The sequence below is a fragment of the Talpa occidentalis genome, unplaced genomic scaffold (genome assembly GCF_014898055.3).
Source record: "Talpa occidentalis isolate TD23 unplaced genomic scaffold, MPIMG_talOcc4v2.1 talOcc4.16, whole genome shotgun sequence".
In the NCBI taxonomy this organism is placed as follows: domain Eukaryota; kingdom Metazoa; phylum Chordata; class Mammalia; order Eulipotyphla; family Talpidae; genus Talpa; species Talpa occidentalis.
In genome coordinates this window covers 29,478,117-29,499,951 of record NW_023601653.1, presented here as the reverse complement: position 1 = coordinate 29,499,951, position 21,835 = coordinate 29,478,117, and the positions used below count along the sequence as shown (strand labels likewise).

The following is a 21,835-nucleotide window of genomic DNA, read 5'->3' as shown; positions in this document are numbered from 1 at the left end:
AAAACTGCTTATACTCTCATGAGCTCCCTGCTTTGCACATTGTGGGCACCTAATAAATTTTTTTTCAATTGAAGTTTATGACCATGCTTTTCGCAGCAAATGTTCTTTTTACAATATTCTCTAAATCTCATCTTTAGAAAGTAGATAACCAGTTAGAAGCGGAGCAGTAGCAATTGCTAAGCTTAGCAGTAGCCAAAAGCAAACTTCATCCCCAAGTCCAATGACAGCTTCTTGGATGCAGCTCAAGTGTGTTTCTTCTTGTGCTCACTTTTTTAAAGACAATCCCTAGGTCTGAATCCACTGCTGATTTTGCAGTTTTTACTGGTTAGGTCATACTGAGAATGATGATAGCATTAAAAATAAAGCATCATATTCTTTTTTGTCCTTTGCCACAGTTCAGTAAGAAAGGGAAAGAAAAGAGGGATGATCCATTACTATTGTTCTACAATACCAAACTCACTGCATTTTAAGAAATGGCATGAATGTTGTACATATTACGTAAAAAGAAATTCTCTCTGTAGTGAAATTGAATTATACATGAAGGTAATTAATGCTAATTGAGGAAATAATGCATTGAATTATATCCAAATAATTAAATGAAATATATTTTCATTCTACTCAGGGTTCACTAACATGCAAATTCCTTCATGGTACTGTACTGAGACTACTTTTAGTCCCATTAAATTCCAATAATTGACTGTGATTTTGAGTAATGATTTATGTGAAAAAATTAGACGAGGTACACTTGAGTTTGTTTCACACACAATGAATAATTTTAGGTTTATTGCTGAAATTATTTTATACATAATTCTGAATGAGATTATCGAAAGGCATCTTTTAGGCATCTCAGCATTAAGTTATCACCATGCATCTCTGTCAGCTCCATCCATTTAGCACTCCTATTCTGATTATTTACTTTCAGGTTCTTTGCTCTCAAGTTGATGCTGTTATAGATATAGAATACCAAAATTCTCAGTCATGTGCAACCAGTGTCAGAGAGCTTAATTGAAATATCCTCTGGCATAATTCCCCATTTATGCTTATATGGAAAAGGGTTAACAATATTTGTGAAAGTTCTTTTTTTTTAAGGTTTATTTATTTATGCATACAAGCACTGGGGTGTAAGCCAGAGGTGCATGGGGTGAGAGGATTCACCAGAGAGAGTGGGGAGCAGAATGGGCAGATCTACTGAAATACACTGCTTAGGGGAGCAGTGGGCGAGACAGGAGAGGTCTGCTGTGCCATGTGGGTAGCTCCCAGGCTGGGGATAGAACTCATGCTGCAGAGGCTGTGGATAGCTTCTCAGTGCTGTGCTTAACCCCTTGCACCACCAGGGAGGCCCAAAATTTCTTTTAAAGTGATACTCCCATATAAACTGTCGTTATTACCATTTTCCTCCATTGTATTATTACAGTTACCTTCAATGCTCTTAAAAAACTACTTTATCTAGCCTCTCTCTTTCATGGTTTCCATTAATAACACACAGTTGTAACTTTCTATGTCTGTGTAGTTCAGACTCTGAATTTAAGTGAATTATCTCCTTTTTACACACTGCAGCAAATAGGACAGCTGCAAAAAGCAAGTTTCTTCATAGTACGTCCAAATTTCTTGTTGCTACTAAAACAGGCAGGATAGCAGCCCCATTGTATTCATGAGACTGTGAAAATGCTATTTGCTTTTGGGCGTGCTTTTAATGAATTAGCTATTTATATAAAACTTTGCCTAATTGTTCATGAGACCAATCACCTTTGAGTTTTTCCTCCTTGTTGTAGAGAGAAATGTTGCCTGAGTCACATTCCTTACAATGCTTTAATTTTGCTCCTGAATTTGCACTAAACCCAAAGACGTAGTCAGGTAATAATTGGTGAAAGAATAACATGAAATTTATAATTGGTCACATAGAGAATCTTTTACTAAAGAATTTAGATCTGTTACACTGAATCATTTTCATCAGTTTCAGTGAGTGTACAGACTTTAATTTTAAAGATTATAAACCATAAAAAAACAAGAGTTAACTTTAACTCTTAACCATCTGTTATTTCTCAACAAATAGAATAATTTACATAATTTTTAAACTTTATTCTCACTAATGTTTCAAAGTATCAAATTTCAGACAACTTAGGCTTTTAAAGTAATAGATATAGGGGTTTCCCTGGTGGTACAAGTGGTTAAGTCTCTGCACTGTGACATTATCTGCAGCCACTGCAGCACAAGTTCAATCCCTGGTCAGGGAGCTAACCCATGTGTCATAGCAGAAATCTCCTGTCTTGCCTGCTGCTCCCCTCAGCAGTATATTTCAGTAGATCTGCCTATTCTGCTCCCCATTGTGTCTCTGGTGAATCCTCTGACCACTCTGTACCTGTGGCCTACATCCCAGCTCTTACATGCAAAAATAAATCTTTAAAAAAAAATAGAGATAGGATTGAAATTCTTCCTATGATTTATTAGCTATGTTATTTTGATCTGCTTGCAGCAGATACCCAGAGAGTGAATTGAAAGTGGCTTCTTTGTATAAATTAATGCATGTGTGTATCTTTCTTAGTATCAATTATAAATCTGAGGGAGCTGGAATCTTTTAAATGGTTATTTAAATATCCTTTTAAACATTGTAAGCCATCAGAATATCTCTGGTATAGACTATGTTTAATATTCTGAATCTAAATTAGACCAATATTAAATCCAGATAGCAGGAAATATCCATGTGTATGAGGAAAGCAGTGTCTTTTAGGTAACTGAGAAGCCTTGTAGAAAAAACTTTTGAATATTATTCAAAAATAATTTTCCTTTTGTCAGGATTTTAGTTACAAATTCAGGTAGTAGAGATCATTTTTTATGCTGAGGAAATATCTTGGCCTTGGTCCCGCTGTCCTAAATGAAGTAGAGTAGGCAGACAGATTTCTGGGAAACCACAGAGCTACATGGAGTTTGCTTTGGAGACAGGGTTTAAAACCATACATGTGAATTTCAAAGTAAAATGTTAACCTGCATTAGCATCTCTAAACTCTTACTGTTGACTTTGGCTATTGTGTAGTGTCACTTGTACTAGCAGCCATTGGAGACTTTGAAAAGGCGTCTATAGCCTTGTTTTCAATATTACTCTAGCTGTCAGTAAGCAGAACTTCAAAGCCATCATTATGAAGAAGTGGTATTGAAAATGAACTCATTTTAGAGGAAGTTCTTGGTAAAAGCAAAAGAAACATTATCAATCATAGAAGGTTTATGTGACTTCTCTGAGTGTTGCTTTTTGGATTAGGATTCAGTAGGCGTCTAGGACAACATGGAACATACAGAAGGAAGGAGTGAGTGGGATAGAAGGTCAGAGCCCTGGATCACTAGGGTGCCATGACTTTTACGAAGCTTAAGTGTGACTTAAGTAACTGAGACTCCTAGAAGGTAGAGCGTTTAATTAGTTCTAAGTGATAAGATTTTCCCAGGGAACTGGATATTTAGTAAAAAAGTTAAGTAATATTAAGTCCTGACAACTTTAAAAGCAAAAGTGATCAAAAAAGATAAACTCATGGTCTCATGGAATGGGAAGATATAATGCTATGTGAAATAAGTCAGAAGGTGACAGATATCAGATAGTGTTATTTATATGTTGACTATAGAGAAACCAAATTAAGACATGCTTAAAAACTAACCCTTGAAAACTTACTATAGAACTGAAGCATTCACAGGGGATGGCTTGAAACAGAGGAAAAAGGATGCACAATGGACTATGGTGAAGGATCCTGAGTGATTTGGTGGTGAGTGAACTATGGTGGTGATACCTTGAGGGGATGGAAATCCAATACTTCCAAAATACTACCAATAAAGTAAGCCAATATTACCTCAATTAAAAAATAAATTAAAAAAAGAAAGTATAAGGTAAACTACCCTACCCACTGATGTTTATCCAACCCAGGTCTTAAATTCACCTCAGCTTTAGGGTCTTTCTCGAAGAAACTAGAACTATCAAGTCAAGAAGAAGGCACATCTTCCCCACTAATTTTGTGGATGGGAAGTGTTATAGGGCAGCCCCGATATTGAAAGGGTTGCCTGGCTGTGGGTCCTCACCTGTGTGCTTAAAAGGGACTTATTACTACTCCACTACAGGCACACACAAAAGGTTAATAAAAGGTTTATTTGCAAGGGAAAAGGAAATAAGGAAAATGTACAACTCAGGGAGAAAATAGGGAAATAAAGTCTTTAATGTGTCCTATCCGATCTGCCAACCTGGAAACCCAAAGGCACTCTCAGCACTGGCCGGACGCTGCAAGCTGGCAGAGAGCCAAAATGGGGGAACCCCCCCCCCACCGCAAAGCCAACGTGTCTGGCTTTATACCAACCTGGCTGCTTAACCCCACCCTCAGGTCCCAGCCACCTTTCCTTTGGTGGTGATGGGATTTGGAGTTCCCAGTGTCTTTGGCTTTGGCCTGGGGTGGGGGTGGAGTCCACAAAGCCTGTATGGAATTAGCTTTAGGACATCCCCCCCAACAGAAGTACAGATATCTAGGAAGTGGCAGGAATTTGCCAGTGGAGTGGAAATGGGAAGCAATAGAAGACAAGTGCACTTCTACAGAGTGAGTTTCACAAAACGTAGAGGGGGTTTTCATGTTCTTCGCTGAATATTTTTCTAAGTAAGGTCTTTGTCCTGGAAAGGTCTAAATTCTTAGGCATGCCAAAGAGTTAGTAAACATTACAGGAAATGGAGGCAATTCCTTTAACGCATTGCAATAGGGACATCCAGGAAGACTATTTCCCAGTGTGCGGATATTGGGTGACAGCAGAAAATAATGGATCATTCAGGACCCCACGTTATATAAAGAGAACCATATCCTAGAAGTGGACCATGGTACTGTAGGAAAGTACAATCGAGGTGCTGATTATCTGAGTCAGGATGGATCCAGGCATAGAACCTAGAAGTCAGAGTTTGCAATGAACCATGATGTGACTTGTTACTATGGACGAGAAGTTTACATTGGTTCTATATGAGACTCTGTGGGAAGACAGTATGTGTATATTTAATTCATTATGCTATCTGCTAAAGACAGTATGAAGAAGAAAATGAATTTACCATTTAATTTTTATTTATTTTTTTAAAAGATTTATTTATTTATTTATACAAGCATTGGATACAGTCAGAAGCGCGGGAGGGTAAGAGAATTCACCAGAGCCAGAGGGGAGAGCAGAGCAGGCAGACTGATGAAGTACACTGCTGAGGGGAGCAGCGGGCAGCAGGGGAGGTCTGCGCCATGTGGGAACCTCGCCCAGCAGCTGGGGATCGAACTGGTACTGCAGAGGCTGCGGGCAGCTTCGCAACCCAGCGCTCAACTGCTACGCCACCAGGGAGGCCCACCATTTAATTTTTAAAAAACATTCAGATATTATATTAGTATAATGCTTGACATGTCCACTTGTTCATCTTTACCTTCTTTCAGTATTTTAGTCTCTGCTAGGCTATTGCATGTTAAGAGAGCAATATACAGTGACATTCTTAATAATCCCACTTGAATTCAGATTTACTTTCAAAGAATGGAATAAATTTTAAGTTTACATATGAAGTAGTAGAATTATATGAAGGCAGTGATGGAAATGGATGGTTCCAAGGAGAGAAGAGAAAAGGAAATAAAATAACACATAGATTTGAGAAACTGCACAGCATGGTTCATAAGTTACTGCTGTCAGAACACTGTCATTCATTATCCAAAGCTATGTGGGTTAGTTAGGGTATCAGAGTAATCTTGTCTTAAAAATCTCTATCATCATGTCTGGTAGAATCTTGGAGTTACATAGAAGACTAGTTTGAAACCACACTGAGAATTTTACTGTCTCTTGCCAAGGCAGGAGATAGTTAAAACCATTATGATTCAACACCTTAAAAACCATCTGTTTCAATCTGCCTCTCAGTGAAGCTGACTTCTCCCAATATTCCTGATATTTGATCACTGCGTGGACTTTCTCATTGTAGAAAATGTTCAAAAGATGATTATTCCACATGTGAATAGGGATAATTGTTGTATACTCTTTTTAATCAACATAACTCTTCTTCCTTAAAGTTAAACCCTTTTTTTTATGTTTTTTATGTTGACTGCACAATTTCTGGCTAATTGATTATTCCCCAATTTGAGAAAAAAACCGAAATACTGTTATTCCTTTCAAGGCCACTGATCTTCAGAACCTATTTATATTGAAATAGTATACATCTTCCCTCTACAGTTTCATGGTGCCATTTATTTAATGCTGGTTATATCATTATTCATGACATAGCATCATCCATTGTTCTTCCCATGAATACTGGCTTCCAGGAACTCCCTTAGATGTGATTCCTATGCAGAATAATAATCGTGAATGGATATTTTATTCAGAGCATGGAGGGAAGAGAGAGCCATAATTGTTCTCTAGTCATTTAAAATTGACTATTCAGTACGTTAGATTGTGGACAGAAAAAAAATCTTCTAACAGTTTCTTTTTCTTAAACTCTTTAAACCATAGTAACTGCATTTCTATAATGTGACCTTTTTAAATGTAGGCTGAGCTGAGCTCTTGATTTCTACACAGTATCACCCACAGGGAAGACCTGAGAGACCCTTGGGTAGAGAGAAAATTGCTCCCTTTGTGCAAGGAATATTTGTCCCTGAGTATGTGCCTTCAACCAGCTTGGGAAACATGCCATCCTTACCTCTATGGGAGGATAGAGAACACTGATCAAAAAGATCTATTAGCTTTGGAGAAAAAGGGTCTTGAAAGACATTCAATGAGAAGATAGACATGGTTTCTAATAGAGCCATGACAGTTAACATGAAACACTCAAAGGGCTAGTGGTGACAACCCTGAATGCAATGGAAAATAATCCCCCTCAATAAAGAATGCCTGTTGATACCCCTCCTACTCTAAAATGTGTAGATAGACCAGTAGTATCACTGTAGTTGGAAGGGAAGACTGATTCATGGTCCACAAAGCTCGCAAAGCCTAAGGCTAGTGGTAGACTGTTGGTTGCCCAGATCCTTGAATTCAGCTCTGTCCAACATGAATAAACATAACTCAAAATCAATTATGAATGCATCATTTTTTTCTGTGGCCTAAATTTGCGGAATCCTGTGGAAAAAATACTGTACAGACCATTAAAAAGAATCCCTTGCCATACCACTACCCTGGAACTAGGACAAGGTCTCCAAGCTCGGAGCTCCTGTGTTCCTGGTAGCATCTGGTTGACCTTGTACTTAGGATAAAACATTAGAGCACACCTCAAAGTATAAAGAAAAAAGAGTAGGTTCCACTTAGCTCTAGTCTGACTTTGATGTACCACACAAAAATATCCCTGCAGACCATGGACCCAGGACTCAGGAGGGCCTTTAACAATTTCAAGGAAGGGCCTCCCCAGTGGTGCAGCTGGTTGAGCACAGCTCTGTGAAGCTGTCCGCAGCCTCTGCAGCTCCAGTTAGATTCCTGGTCAGCCAAGGAGATACCTACATGGCACGGCAGACCTCTCCTGTCTCGCCCACTGCTTACTTCAGCAGTGTATTTCGGTCCTGCCTCTTCTGCTTCCTGCTTTGTCTCTGATGAATCCTCTCACCCTCCTGTGCCTCTGGCCTGTGCCCTAGTGCTTGTATAAAATAAATAAATCTTTTTAAAAAAATTTCAAGGAAGTGGTATATAGTTTCAGTTACACGAGAAACTTAGTTGTGGAGATCTATAGCAACATAACTCCTGTAAGTTAACTATACTGGAGAAACTGACTGCTATTGGAAGTGATAGATATGTCTATTATTATTTTGATTGGTTATGCCTGTGCCCAAACTCATAAAATTATATTCATTCACTAAACATGTGCAATTTTTCTATATCAATTTTGCCTCTAGAAAACTATTTTAAAAAGAAAAGAAAATTTGAAGGAAGGCACATCAAGCATAGAAAGTGAGCCCACAGGGCGTGGGTCTCAGGAGCACTCTCTTATCTTACTTACCTAGTTGCAAAAGGTATTTAATTATAGCTGTTTAATTATGTGAAAACCATTTTCTTCACTGCCTTTCTTCTTTCTCTTTTCTTCTCTAAACTCATCCTCCTCATTTTCTTTAATCCTACACATGAATGGATACTTGTTGAAGTGTAACAACATTTTAGATGCTGATTTTTATGTGGGTGACCATCTGTGCACATTTTCTTTTCTAATTAATTTGTACATAGTGTCATCTGCCCTGTTTATGTGTTTGTTTGGCATTTATATACTGAGTAATAGGATCTGTTCAAAATCAATAAAATCAACTCAATTGTCACTTATCAAATACATTATTTGCGTAAGAATTCATAGTCATTTGGGGGCATGTTTTAAGGGTCACACATAAGAATGGCCATTTTATAGTTGGTGCCAATCATTGGTGATTTTGAAAGTAAGGTAACAGTGAACTATTTTTATCTATTTCTTGATTTAAGGACAAATTTAATTCTGAAATGTTTCAAAATTGCTTAATCAAATTCAAAGTAGAATTTAACTTCTACTTTGAGCATGAAAGTTAACTTTCTTTTTTCAGAGAATTAAAGAAATACTATTGGCTTTAGCCTTTAAAATATTTCATTGTTATTAACAATGTTTTTAGCATTTATCATTTTTTTATCAAAGGTCTATACCTCTGAATTATCTAAAGGGCCTCTCATTTGTAAATTGCACTCATTAAAAATGGAGTGACTACGTACATGAATCTATTTATATTCATGAGAGTGCATAGCTGACATTTGTGAAGGCAAGCCTGGGTCATTGATTTGGAAGTTATCACAGTTCATGTAATATATACCCCATCTGGTAATTAGCTGGGTATATATCAGCTAGATATTCCTCCTCATGCCCTCTTGTGAAATTTCTTAATGACATTGTGTCACTTTATGCTAAGTTAAGAAACCTGCTTAAAAGTTTACATGAGCATAAAACATTCTGAAGGCTATTAAATTAAAAATTGCTGTGCGGAGAGTGGGAATACCCAGAAATTCTAGTCTTTTAAATGTTTTTTCCTTTACTTAAATCTTATTGGAAGTATTACATATTTAGTAATTTAAAACTATATACCAGTATAGTATTTTTATGCAATGAGTTATTTAAGGGAAGTCTTATGACAATATTCTTGCCTTCAAACCTGAATTCTTCATACCCCAAAGTTCTCTGATCTCTCAGGAGACCCTCAGCCACAAATCCATTTTCAGCCACTTCTACTTAGTTCTGTGCTGTTGTTTCCAATTATCAGTGTCAGCTCCTTGCCTGAGAACTCCAAATTTGTTCACCTTCAAACTCTCAAAAATCAGGGGTAGAAAGGTCACAGAATTGTAGGTATTATGCCTGTTACTTAGGCTATGAAGATAAGTGATCTATTTTAAGGAGGTGTCTTTAAAGAGTACATTTGAAGAGTACTAGAGACATTCCATTACCAAAGAATGTGCTAGGTGCTGCAGACACTTGTGAGCAGGCATAACAGCTGTGGTCTACTCATTCAGTTAAGGTGATTTTCAGCGAAGTTACCTGGAATTCAAAGAAGAAAAGTGCCACCCAAATCAAAGGAAGGGATGAACAAAAATAGGCAGTTCTGTAAGAACTTGGGATATTGGAGGAATAGTGTGGCCTGACCCTAAAGTTCACATGAGAGATGCTAGAACTGAGGTTGGAAAGGTAGTGAAGAGACAGTTGAAGAAAAGGAAATGAAAGGTGCAGTTGAGGAGAGGAAACTCACATTGGTTGTCCAGACTGATAGTAGAAAGAAATCAGGCAATGAAATTGATTGAGGGATTTTCATCTTGGTTATAGTCCCCATACAATTCCTGCCCATACCCACCCTTGTTTTGATCCTCCTCCCTCCTCCCAGAGATAACAGTATTCATCTATGGAAAACTTTGGTCAAAGCTATTTCTAGTTTTCTCTGAGATGTAAATCCACAAATGGCAATGAACCATGTCTGGAAATTGATTTATGGGTTCAATTGAGAGTGTGTCCTGGAGAGAACATTTTGAGAATTATGAAATTTTAGAGTTGGTAAGAAACTTTTGGAACAAACGAATCTTACTTTTACAATGTATGCCGTTGGAAAGTGAATTTGAGATTCCAAAGTCTATTAAAAACAAGAGGAAGCAGGCATGCATGTATGCAAATAATGACCCATATTATTTTGTTCTCTCATCATGAATAAATATATTTATAGTGTTAAAAAATAAATTGATTTAGGGAGGATAAAGATATCAAGTCCAAAGAATGAAAGGAAGGAGAACCAACAGAAACATATAACACAGAGTAATAATCCATCGTTTATATGTACCACATCTTCTTGATCCAGTCATCTATTTTTGGGCATTTGGGTTGTTTCCAATAGCTTAGCTATTGTAAATAGTGCTGCTATAAACATAGGGGTGCAGGTGCCCTTTTGAATTGATGTTTCTGTGCCCTTTGGGTAATATACACAATGGAATATCACTCAGCAATCAAAAAAGATAAACTCATGCCATTTGCAGCAACATGGATGGCGCTGGAAGGGATCATGGTCAGCAAAATTAGCCAGAAAGAAAAAGAAAAATACCAGATGGTCTCACTCATAGCAGAAATTTAGAAAACCTAAATAAGGGACCAGGAAAGAAACCTAATTATAATAAAGTAAAAAGCAAAATCAACAAGCAACTATAAACCAGAGATACACTATGGGAGGGGGGGTGAGGAGGGAGCAGGATCAAAACAAGGGGCTTGGGAATTGTATGGGGACTATAACCAAGATGAAAATGCATACATTGTGCAAAAATGAAAAATGATGTAAAAAATGTATAAAAGAAAAAAGAAAAATATAACACAGAACCAAAAAGAAAAAAAAGAATGTAGAGTCATCCCTTAGTATCTTCAGGGGATTAGTTCTAGGCTCCTCCCTCCCACACTGCCAAAATCAGCAAATGCACAGCTCTCTCTATTATTTAACATTTGCACATAACCTAGGTACATCCTCCTGTATACTTTTAAATCATCTCTAGATTATGTATAATTACAATATAAGTGATATGCTAATATTTCTTATACTACATTGTTTATGGAAAAATGGCAAGAAAAGGGGTCTGTACATGTTCAGTTCAGTACAGAAGCTGCCACTATAGACCTAACTACATTGTTTGTTTTTTGTAATTTTTGATTGGTTGAGTCCATGGATGCAGAACCTGTGGATATGGAAGATCACAGAGGGCTGATTGTAATGGAAGAAAAAAGGAATCAATGGTGGCCTTTGAAGGAGAGACATGACACCAAAGTAGAAATGTGAAATTATTGCTGAATTCCAGAGCAAGATCTGTTTGTTTACTGGTTCAGAGAGAAGTGCTACAGGTTGAGAACCTTAAGGGATGTGAGAAAGAGGAAGTGCTGACTGGTTATACTTCTTGAATGAGAACAGAGAAGAGAGGAAGTGGCAATTGAAGACTTGTCCAGGTGGTCTTTTTGCCCTCTCCCAGACAGAAAAAAATTAGGGTACATTTATTGCATGAGGGAAAAGAAGGTATCAAATTAAAAGAAGACAATGAAGATACAGGTGAGGCAAATCTGTCAGTTCCTTTTACACACCAACACAGACTTTTTCTCTGTTAATTTCTTCTTCAAGTGAAACTTAACTTCCCTTTTGGCATGACTGTAGTTCACCAGCAGTGCTATCCTTTTATCTCAGTTTCAGAATGTAGCTCACAGTTTCCTTAGTGATTGACCCATTGCATTTCCTAGTTATCATGCCCTAAATACATATTCATCAAATTGCTGCTTAATATGAATAATGGGCAAGTGAATTGAATGTTTTAAACATTCAAAAAGGATGGTTTTAGTCTAAACAATTATTAAAGAAAGGTTACATGATCTTAAGACAAGTCACACTCTCTGAGCTTCAGTCTCCTCTTGCTTTTATCTAAGACTCTAATTTTTTAAAAGATTTATTTATTTATACAAGAACTGGGGAGGAGTCAGAGGCACAGGAGGGTGAGAGAATTCACCAGAGACAGAGTGGGGAGCAGAACAGGCAGATGGACCGAAAGCACTGCTGAGGGGAGCAGCGGGCGAGACGAGAGGTCTGCTATGCCATGTGGGTATCTCCCTGGCTGGCTAGGAATCGAACCCGTGCTGCAGACAGCTTCACAGTGCTGCGCTCAACCTACTGTGCCACTGGGGAGGCCCAAGACTTTAATTTTTTTAAGAGCAGTTTCAGAGAATAAAATTGAGGAAAGTTTAGAATTTTTCCTGTATGCACTGCCATCACACATTCACAGCCTCATTATTATTTTCATTCACCAGAATAGTACATGTTTTACCAAGTATGAAAGTACATGAACAATCATAAACCTCCAAAGTCCAAAGTGTACCTACAGGTTCTCTCTTGGTGTTGTACAGTCAGTGGGGTTTAGAAAAATGAATGATATATATACCTCATTATAATATTTTAAATGTTTTCATTGCCTTAAAAATCCTCTGCCCTTTCTATACTCATCTCCTTTATCCTCAACCCCTACAGATCTTTCTGTTGTTTCCACAGAATTCCATAGGATTCTGTTGTTTCCTTTCTTAGAATGTCATGCTATCTTTTTTTTCAAATAGTAATATGTATTTAAATTTTTTGTCTTTCCATGACTTGATACCTCATTTCTTTTTAGTGCTGAGTAATACTTCACTATATTTTTCTACACTTGGATTTGTCCATTTACTCATTTAAAAATATCTTGGTTGACTTCTAATTTTGTAATTGTGACTACAGCTGCTATAGTCATTACATTCAGGTTTTGTGTGGACCTAAGTTATCACCTCCTTCAGTAAATACTAGGGAGTATGACTACTTACTGTATGATAATAGTATGTTTAGTTTTGTAAGAAACCATCAAACTGTCCTATAAAGTGACTGCACCACTTTGTATCCACACAGATAATGAATAGGATTTCTTGCTTCAAATCCTCACCGACATTTGGTGTTGCTAGTATTCTACAGTTTGGCCACTATAATAGGTGTGTAGTGATACCTTCTTATTTTTTAAAAAAAGAGTTATTTATTTATGCATAAAAGAACTGGGGTGTAAGCCAGAGGTGTAGGGCTTGAAAGGATTCACCAGAGAGAGTGGGAAGCAGAACAGGCAGATCTACTGAAATCACTGCTGAGGGGAGCTGAGGGGAAAGATCTACTGAAATCACTGCTGAGGGGAAAGTCAGGAAAGGCCTGCTGTGCCATGTGGGTCAGCTCCTTGGCTATCTAGGATCCAACCTGGTGCTGCAGTGGCTGGTGATAGCTTGATAGCGCTGTGTCTTTAACCCCTGAGCCACCAGGGAGGCCCCTACCTTCTTATTTTAATTTACATTTCCTTGATGGCAGATAACATTGCCATCATCTTTTCATATACTTATCTGCTATCTATATCTATATAGAAGATCTGTGTATCTTCTTTGATAAGATGTCTGTTGAGATGTTTGGCTCATTTTTTAAAATTGACTTTTATGTTTGTTGTGTTTTAAGAGTTCTTTGTATATTTAAAATTGTATGTCTTAAAATTTAAGGCTTATAAAATTAGGCAAGTAAGAATTTCATTCAAAGTGAAGAAATGACTATTAGAAAGTGTGGTGGAAAATCATGGATTCAAAGAGATACATTCTAATCTTTGCTCTTTGTATGGTAGTTTTGTACACTTTTCAAAGTAAGCCTCACAAAATCTCAATTTTGGCTTATCCATAATGGCTAAGCTTATAATTTCCTGCAGGACTCTTGTAAGAACCATATGATGTGATGTGATCTCTGTAATATAACCAGCACGAACATAACACATAATGGTGTCTGTTGAATAATTATGACTCTCTTTCATAAATTAATTTTGTTCATTGATGTTGCCTTTGCTCAAGTAAACAATAGCAAACATTAAATCAAAAGTTACTGTGGTTCAAGCATTGTTTTGAGTCTTTTGTATGACTTGTTATTTTTAATGCTCATTGAAACCCCATTGACGTCAATATTTTTATTTGTCATCTTACAGTTGAGGAAACAGAGAGAAGTTATATAACTTGTTCAAGATAACTCATCTAGTTAAGAACTAAGTTCAAATTCAAATCCAGGGAGGCCAATGTCAGAGTCTGTGTTTGTAAGTATTATATGTATTTGCTATATATATAGAAAGTAATTCTCAGTCAAATCTGTACTTGATATAAATTATATTTGATATAAAGCTTGGCTATATATGTCTTCCAAGCTTTCAAGTATAATTTCTTCTTCAACTTTAGATATATGTAAAATACCCATGAATCAGTAATAACTAACAGAAGAGCACAGCTCCCAGGGTGGCCGTGCCATCTGTCAGAAGCATTTTCTGATAGTACAGTTCTTACTGTATTTGAAAAGAGGAATGTTGATTTATTTTATACTGTTATTCAGATAACTACATGGACATTTGAAACTTACTCTTTACATTACTTTGCCCAGAAAGAGTAAATAGTAAATCCATCAGAAAAAGTTACAAGGAATGATTGGAGAGAGCTCTGATGGTGGGTTGGTAAACACAGATTATTATTTTCTTATAAATTAATAAAGAAAAACCTGAATCATAATTTTTAATAATTTCTTGTTTATATTTTTATTTTATTTTGTATATTTTACATCATTTTTCATTTTTGCACAATGTGTGCATTTTCATCTTGTTTATAGTCCCCATACAATTCCCACCCCTCTTATTTTGACTGTAATCCCCACCCCCCCATAGTGTGTCTTTGGTTTATAGTTGCTTTTTCTGTTTCTTTCTGGCTTATTTCACTGAGCATGATCTCTTCCCAATTTCTAATAAATTCAACTAAAATTGTTTACTTTTGTAACTAATTAATATATTGGATACCAGTATTCAAAGGACACTGCCATTTTAGATGGTCATAATTTCTCAATAAAGATATGATTCCTAAAACATTTATAGTCTTGTTTTGGGGCATTAATTAGTATATGTTGATTTTTTTCAGTTAAGGCCTAGAAATTTATTATTTTTTAGAATGTTGTCAGTTTTTATTTTCTGATAACTATTAGTATGTCTAGTAAAATGAATGTTTGAACTGTAACTAGGATATTTGGGTTACTTTTTTTTGACAGTTAATGAAATAAATAATTGGAAGAAATTGTCTTTTAAAAGAAAGAGATAGGTATGAATGTGGATATGTTGTATTTGAATTTGGGTATCTTTTATTTGAGATACCAGTGTACATGTGAAAATATAAGACACAGATTTCTAGATTTCTTTTTTTTTTTAATTTTAAGGCTAGAGTTCTAGATATTTTATTGTTTTTGTTGTTGGCACTGGAGGTATTAAAAGTTTGGGGGGGGAGCATTCTTTATAAGAAAGAATAGTATCATTGAGTGAACATTTATAGGAGTAAAGAAATCAGAAATGAGGAAGGTAGAATGTCTGTTGGAGTCGATTGTCAGGTATCTGTCTTAAAAGAGGAACACTTCTTTTTTTTTCTTTTTTCTTTTGTTTTCTTTTTTTAAAAATAAATTTTATTTTTATATTCCCCATACAATTGCACCCCCGTTATTTTGACCCAAATCCCTCCCCTCCCCGCCACGCACCCCCCATAGAGTGTCTCTGGTTCATAGTTTTTTGTTGATTTTGATTTTCACTTTCTTATAGTTATTCATTTTCCTGGTCCCTTATTTAAGTTTTCTAGATTCCTGCTATGAGTGAGACCATCCGGTATTTTTCTTTTTCTTTCTGGCTTATTTCGCTGAGCATGATCCCTTCCAGTGCCATCAATGTTGCTGCAAATTGCATGTGTTTATCTTTTTTGAATGCTGAGTAATATTCCATGGTGTATATGTACCACATCTTGATCCAGTCATCTATTTTTGGGCATTTGGGTTGTTTTCCAAGCTTAGCTATTGTAAACAGTGCTGCTATAAACATAGGGGTGCAGGTGCTCTTTGGAATTGATGTTTCTGTGTCCTTTGGGTAAAGAGGAACACTTCTAAATGAAAAGAATTCTGAGTTAGAGATCTCCTAGAGGTTTGCTGCTGAATTAGCCATGAGGATAGGTATCGCTGTGCTTGAGGATATTAGGGAAACAGACTAGTTAATAAGTTGACGTCCCAAGTAACCAGGAGAGTGTCTTGTAGAAAATTATACCTCAACTACTCTATTGCTTTTGAGAAATAGAGTAGGAGGTTGAATTTTGCTTTGAGGCAGCTTGACCTTGGAGTTGCCAAGAATATAGATACGAGTAATTAATGATAGCCTAGTGGTTACACTGAACTACAACTTCTGGTGCCTGCTTATTAATGCCTTGCTTTTATTTGAAGTCTAAACTTCATCATTTGGATTTGGGCTAGCCCAGAATATGACCAGTTGTGAAAAATTAATGCTGTATATCAATATCCACTAATAGTAGCTAATATATGTGTCATTCTTTCATGGTGTACTATACAGTGTGCAAATAAGTTTATGATCTTATTTAGACATTACATCAATCCTGAATTTGATAACATCATTAGTTCTTTCTAATGATGAAGATACTGAGTCTCGGAGAGGTTGTCATACTTGCTCCAGGTCACAGTGCTCACCAGAATATGACAGTATTTAAACTTAGCTATATCTGATCTCTAAGTTTTACTGATTTCATGAAGTCTTTCTAAGAACTTTGCATGCGTCGTAATTTGTAAGCAACAGATGACAAAACAAAGGTGATTTCAAAAGGCAAAAAAAAAAAGGAGGAATAACTTTAATATTGAAATAGTTCACCTAAGGAAAAACTGTGACTTATCTTCCAAGTGAATAATATATTTTAAAGAACAGTTGACTTCAACTCTATTTTTAATTCCTTTTATGACTATGTCTTTCTATCAGGAAGTCTCAGAATCAATTTCTTGCCAAGATTAATGATGAATAGTGTTACATTGACCTTGACTTCTCCACGTAAAGTGAGTAAGGAGATGCTAGTAGATGAGGATTTTCATATTACTTGAAAGCTGAATTGAATTTTTTTGTTTGGTTATTATCTTTAATTTCAATTCTTCTTGGTTTTAGAGTTTCTATTTCAAGGAGTAAATTCACAGTCATACGAGAAGCTGTTTTAAAAGGAAAATCCTAATGGTTCAAGCAGTCGGAATCTGTGTTGAATTCTTACTGAGGTTTAGGATGACTGTTGATGGCCAAAACGTGCTTATGGGACACACATGTTACTTGATAGCACCCAGACCTGACTTAATGCACTAAACAGATTGCTAGTCTTCCCTACCAGCTGTTCGTGTCTCCTTTCATTGTTTGCATTATGACTTTTCATGAGCAACAGATAAATTCTGGATAGTTTACTACCATGTACATTATATGAAATCATAATTGTAAAAAAAACAGGCTATTTTCTGAGATCCTATTATCCCAATATTTTAATCATCCTAAATGACAGAAACAGATGAGTGCTTCTTTTAGGTACAAAGACAGCCAATGACATAACTATGACAGCATTACGTGATATATATATATCTGGCTGGCATAACTTTCAATTATAAGCAGTTCTTCCCCCAAAGTGTTGATTACTACTATATCATCTTATCAGAACTTCCTTTGCCAAAGCTTTAATTTTTTATTGTTTTCTCCAATGATAATCCTCAGCAATAAGAATGTACTATAGTTACTGCAGATAAAAACAAAAGGCTGGTTGTTACCAAGATTTCAAGAGAACAGTAATATAGAATGTAATTGTAATATAGTTATATAGAATATAATTCATCCTTCCTTGAATGAACTCTAACCAATGTTTCTATTATTTGACTTGATTTTTGCAAGATCTTTTATGTGTTTTAATGAAAATTGATCTTAAATCATTTTATTTACTCATAGATATTTTTGAATACTTACTAAGTGCTAGGAATATTTTACTCACTAGAGATAAACAACCCATGACTTAGTGAAGTGGAAAAATAATTCTTTTCCTAATGGAATTTAAATTCTAGTGAGAGAGTCAGACAATAAGTAATTTAAATAAATAAAATCTATTTATCTATCTATATAAATAATATGTTAGATGGTGATAAGAACTATGGAGAAACATAAGGCAGGAAAGAAAAATAAAGAATGTTACTGGGGGGAATAGGGAGGTGCAAATTTAATAGAATCATTCTCATAAATAAACCCTCAAATATGAAATTTGACAGCTTTATAGGCGATTTTGAACAGTGCACATAATATATAGCTTTGATATAATCATCTACTTAAATATTTAATTATGCTATATTCCATTGTTATGTTTTTATCAACCAACCCCTGCTGTGATATTAATGAATAAAGGAGAGTATGGTTTGGTAGAGTCACAAACTATTCTTTTATATCAGGAGCTGTGAACATTAGATATTATTCTGCTATTAATCACTGATATACTTTTTATTGTGTTGCAAAATATTTTATTAAGTTTCTATTGTACTTACCTTGCTTATTAAACTCATGATCAGAAATTGGTCATAGGTTAGAAAAACTTGAACCCAAAGATTCTCAGATCAATATTACTAAATCATTGTGAATGAAATGGTTTTCTCAGATATTCAATAGAAAATTCTAGTTGTGATTTTCATGCTCAGAGGAATAGCATGTCTGATTACCCAATTATAGAACTAGAAAGAATTTTTGAAAGGATTTTAATCTAACATAGGATCAAAGGATATGAAATAGAGATTATCATGCCTATACCTTCAGAAAAATGAAACTTTAAGAACTGTGAATCTGATTTTATGAAAATGTCTGGCTTATAGCAGATAGAAGCTTATTTCCTGATCTTCAACACCCCCAAATAATCTTTCTGATCTTCACATATTTGAACTTACTGTTTGGTCTTTTGCTGGACCTCTTTGCCCATAAATGTGGGCTGCTGGAAACCCCAGGGACTTATCTGTAGCTGAATTTTTCCTAACTGCAGTTCTTCAGATGTTCTAAAATAAACTCAAGGTACTTCATTTAAGGTACTTCAAATTTGCCTTAGTTTACTGCTTTATTTAAGTTGACAGAATAAACAAGTCACATCTATTCAGATAACAGTACTCTCACAGACTTGGCAAGAAAGGTCTAACCTGCTATCCAGTCATTAACCTTCTTAATCCACCTCCATGAAGAGCTAGAGTGGACTTCACTAGCTTTCATAAGTTACCCTGCTCATATTCTGTTTAGTTTTCTGTATACTCTTTGTTCATTCATCAATACAGAAATAGCTGCATTCAGGACATTTCTTGAATATCATTTTGATATCACTGTCCCAAATGCTTGTCAAAAGAATATTATTTTGATATCATTCCCAAATGCTTGTAAAAACATGAAATGACTCTTTTTTTAATTTCCTTTTTTTTTTTTTAAGATTTATTTATTTATACAAGCACTGGGTACAGTCAGAGGTACGGGGGGGTGAGAGAATTCACCAGAGCCAGAGTGGAGAGTAGAACAGGCAGAGTGACGAAGTACACTGCTCAGGGGAGCAGCGGGCGGCAGGAGAGGTCTGCGTGCCATGTAGGACCGTCTGGCGGCCGGAAATCAAACCTGCTCTGCAGAGGCTGCGGGCAGCTTCGCAACCCAGCGCTCAACTGCTGTGAGGCCCGAAAGAAAGACTCTATGAATGTGGGTCATCCATCCCTCTAGACCAGGAATTTCAAACTCCAAGGACTAAAAAGTCCAATGAGGAATGAAGGTAACTGTGTGACCTGTGGCATACTGGTGATCATGTGATTGTGTAAGGGGTAGTCATTCCTCAGGTCCACAAAACACTCTTGCGGGGTGATTCCTACAATCTTATGACTACTTCGCAACTGTGCATTTGCATAAACAATAATCTCCACTGATTAAACAAGCTTGGCAAAAGACTATGTACAAACCATGTTGTAATCTCTGTTAGGAGATTTATGCAGTATGTGGTTTTATTTTCTATATTTCAATATCACAGGGTCTTCCTGTGAGGACTCCTGGAAGAAATTTCTGTCTTAGTACCAGTATTAGATGTGCTTCTATTATGATACATGGATAATTTTATTTTATAAATAAAATAAATAGATTTATAAGCTACCATTCTATATCAGGTAATGCTGGCTTAAGTATGAATGTTTAATATTATTGAAATCATTTCTCTATTTTTCTCTTTAAGCTGCCTCTTGCAGAACATAATCTAAATTCATGGCCAAGCTCTAACCAGTGGATCTCATCTTGCAATATGTATTTGTCTGTATACTTCAGGCCTGACTTTTATCTTTCTTATTCTAATTTTCTCTTTGATCTATTTCCTCATACACTTTAAAATTTATGTCTTATTTTAGTATATATAACTACATGGAGCTCACCTTAGAACTTTTGGGGACAGGTGAGAATAAAAATGAATGAATAAATACCCCAAATCTATATTGTTTTAAACTTTTCTCCTCAAAATGGCATTGAACACTAGTGTATTGTGAGATAGGACATAAATGCTAATAATTTTGTCACTAGACATAATTAAACAAAAATTGCAAAGTATTTACATTTTGGCATGAATTAAGTATGTCTAGATGGTCCTTAGGAAATTATAAAGTCATTGTTTACTTTCTTGACTGATAAAATAAGTAAAATTACAGCTAATACTGGGGGTAGGATATAAGCAAAAGTTTGTCTGTTGTATATATATATAACCGCTACTAGTCCATAGTTCCTTTTTGTGGATTAAGAAGGGACGTTCTACTCTCCCAGAGGACACAGCCAAAGCTAGTATTCACACCCTGTCTTCAGGTGTCTCTCAGTCTCTATCTCTCTCTAGCTAGAAGTTGTTAGGGAAGGCACAACCTAATAGAGCATTCACAAAATCTTTATTTGCCTGTTACATGTGAATTTCATATGCCACTTGTGTCTGATCAAGACAAACAAAACTGAGAGCTGATGAGATAAATTCCAGGTTAATCACATTTTATAAACATAAAACATAGCAGTTCTAATCTTACAGAAAAGGCAGCTAAGAGAATAGGATAATTGTTATCATTTACAAATTGAAGCAAAGTAGGTATTGAGCTCTTGCTGTTTTTAATAGTTGAAAAATTTCAGAAGGTCACAGACCTCTTGAGAATCTGGTGAAAAGTCTGATCCCTGTGGAGGAAATCACTAAATCATAAGTACATGCATTTCTGCAATTACCAGATTTTAGGAGACAAATGTGAACTATTGATTATGGAGAGCTCACTTATACAGTGACCATTTGTTCATCAGAAGGGTGATGTTGATGACCTTAAGAAAGTCGTGTCCTTTCTGACTCAATGCCTCTAAAATCAGCAATCCCTAAGTTGCCTAAGTGCATGTTCTGTGATTGTACGTATCACAAACATGGTTTCTAAACAAGTCTAAACAGAAACAAAGAGTTTTGCACTATTTGAAGGGAGCTTTACACAACTAAAAGGAATGAATCTGAAGTTTTTTTCCTGATCCACCCATTAGTTAAGATTCTGTTTAGCCTATACGTTTTGCTTGGGCATATGTTTAATAGGAAAACAAGAATTAAGTAAACCATTATACGTTTATTCAGTGAGCTTGCATGGTGACTTAAAAGTTGTTTGAAAATAGCAGTTACCTAGAAAAAATGCTTAGTTGTATTCTTAAGATAATAAAACAGACTGCATAAAAGTTTAAATCGTATGGTTGCAACATATGTTTTTCTGCTTAAAAAATACACGTAGGAAAATAAATACTAGAACATGCTCTACCCAAATATTAGTGATTCTTTTCGGTAAAAATCTTCTTCCTCTTCCTTTTTTTCCGTTCTCTTCTTATTCCTCCTCATTCTTGATCTGTCCCCCATGTCTCTCTCTCTCTCTCTCTCTCTCTCTCTCTCTCTCTCTCTTTCCCTTGCTCTCTCTCGCGCTCTCTCCCCTTT

At 35.9% G+C, this 21,835-nt stretch overlaps 1 long non-coding RNA gene across 1 annotated transcript; it reads left to right on the top strand.

Annotated features, from left to right (window-relative positions):
• The first annotated feature begins 3,586 nt into the window (after positions 1-3,586).
• Positions 3,587-14,073, top strand: LOC119248280 (uncharacterized). The gene is made up of 5 exons (XR_005125893.2): positions 3,587-3,746; positions 7,842-7,958; positions 11,136-11,516; positions 12,885-12,964; positions 13,978-14,073. It is a non-coding gene; the product is annotated as an uncharacterized LOC119248280 (long non-coding RNA).
• Positions 14,074-21,835: the final 7,762 nt, after the last annotated feature.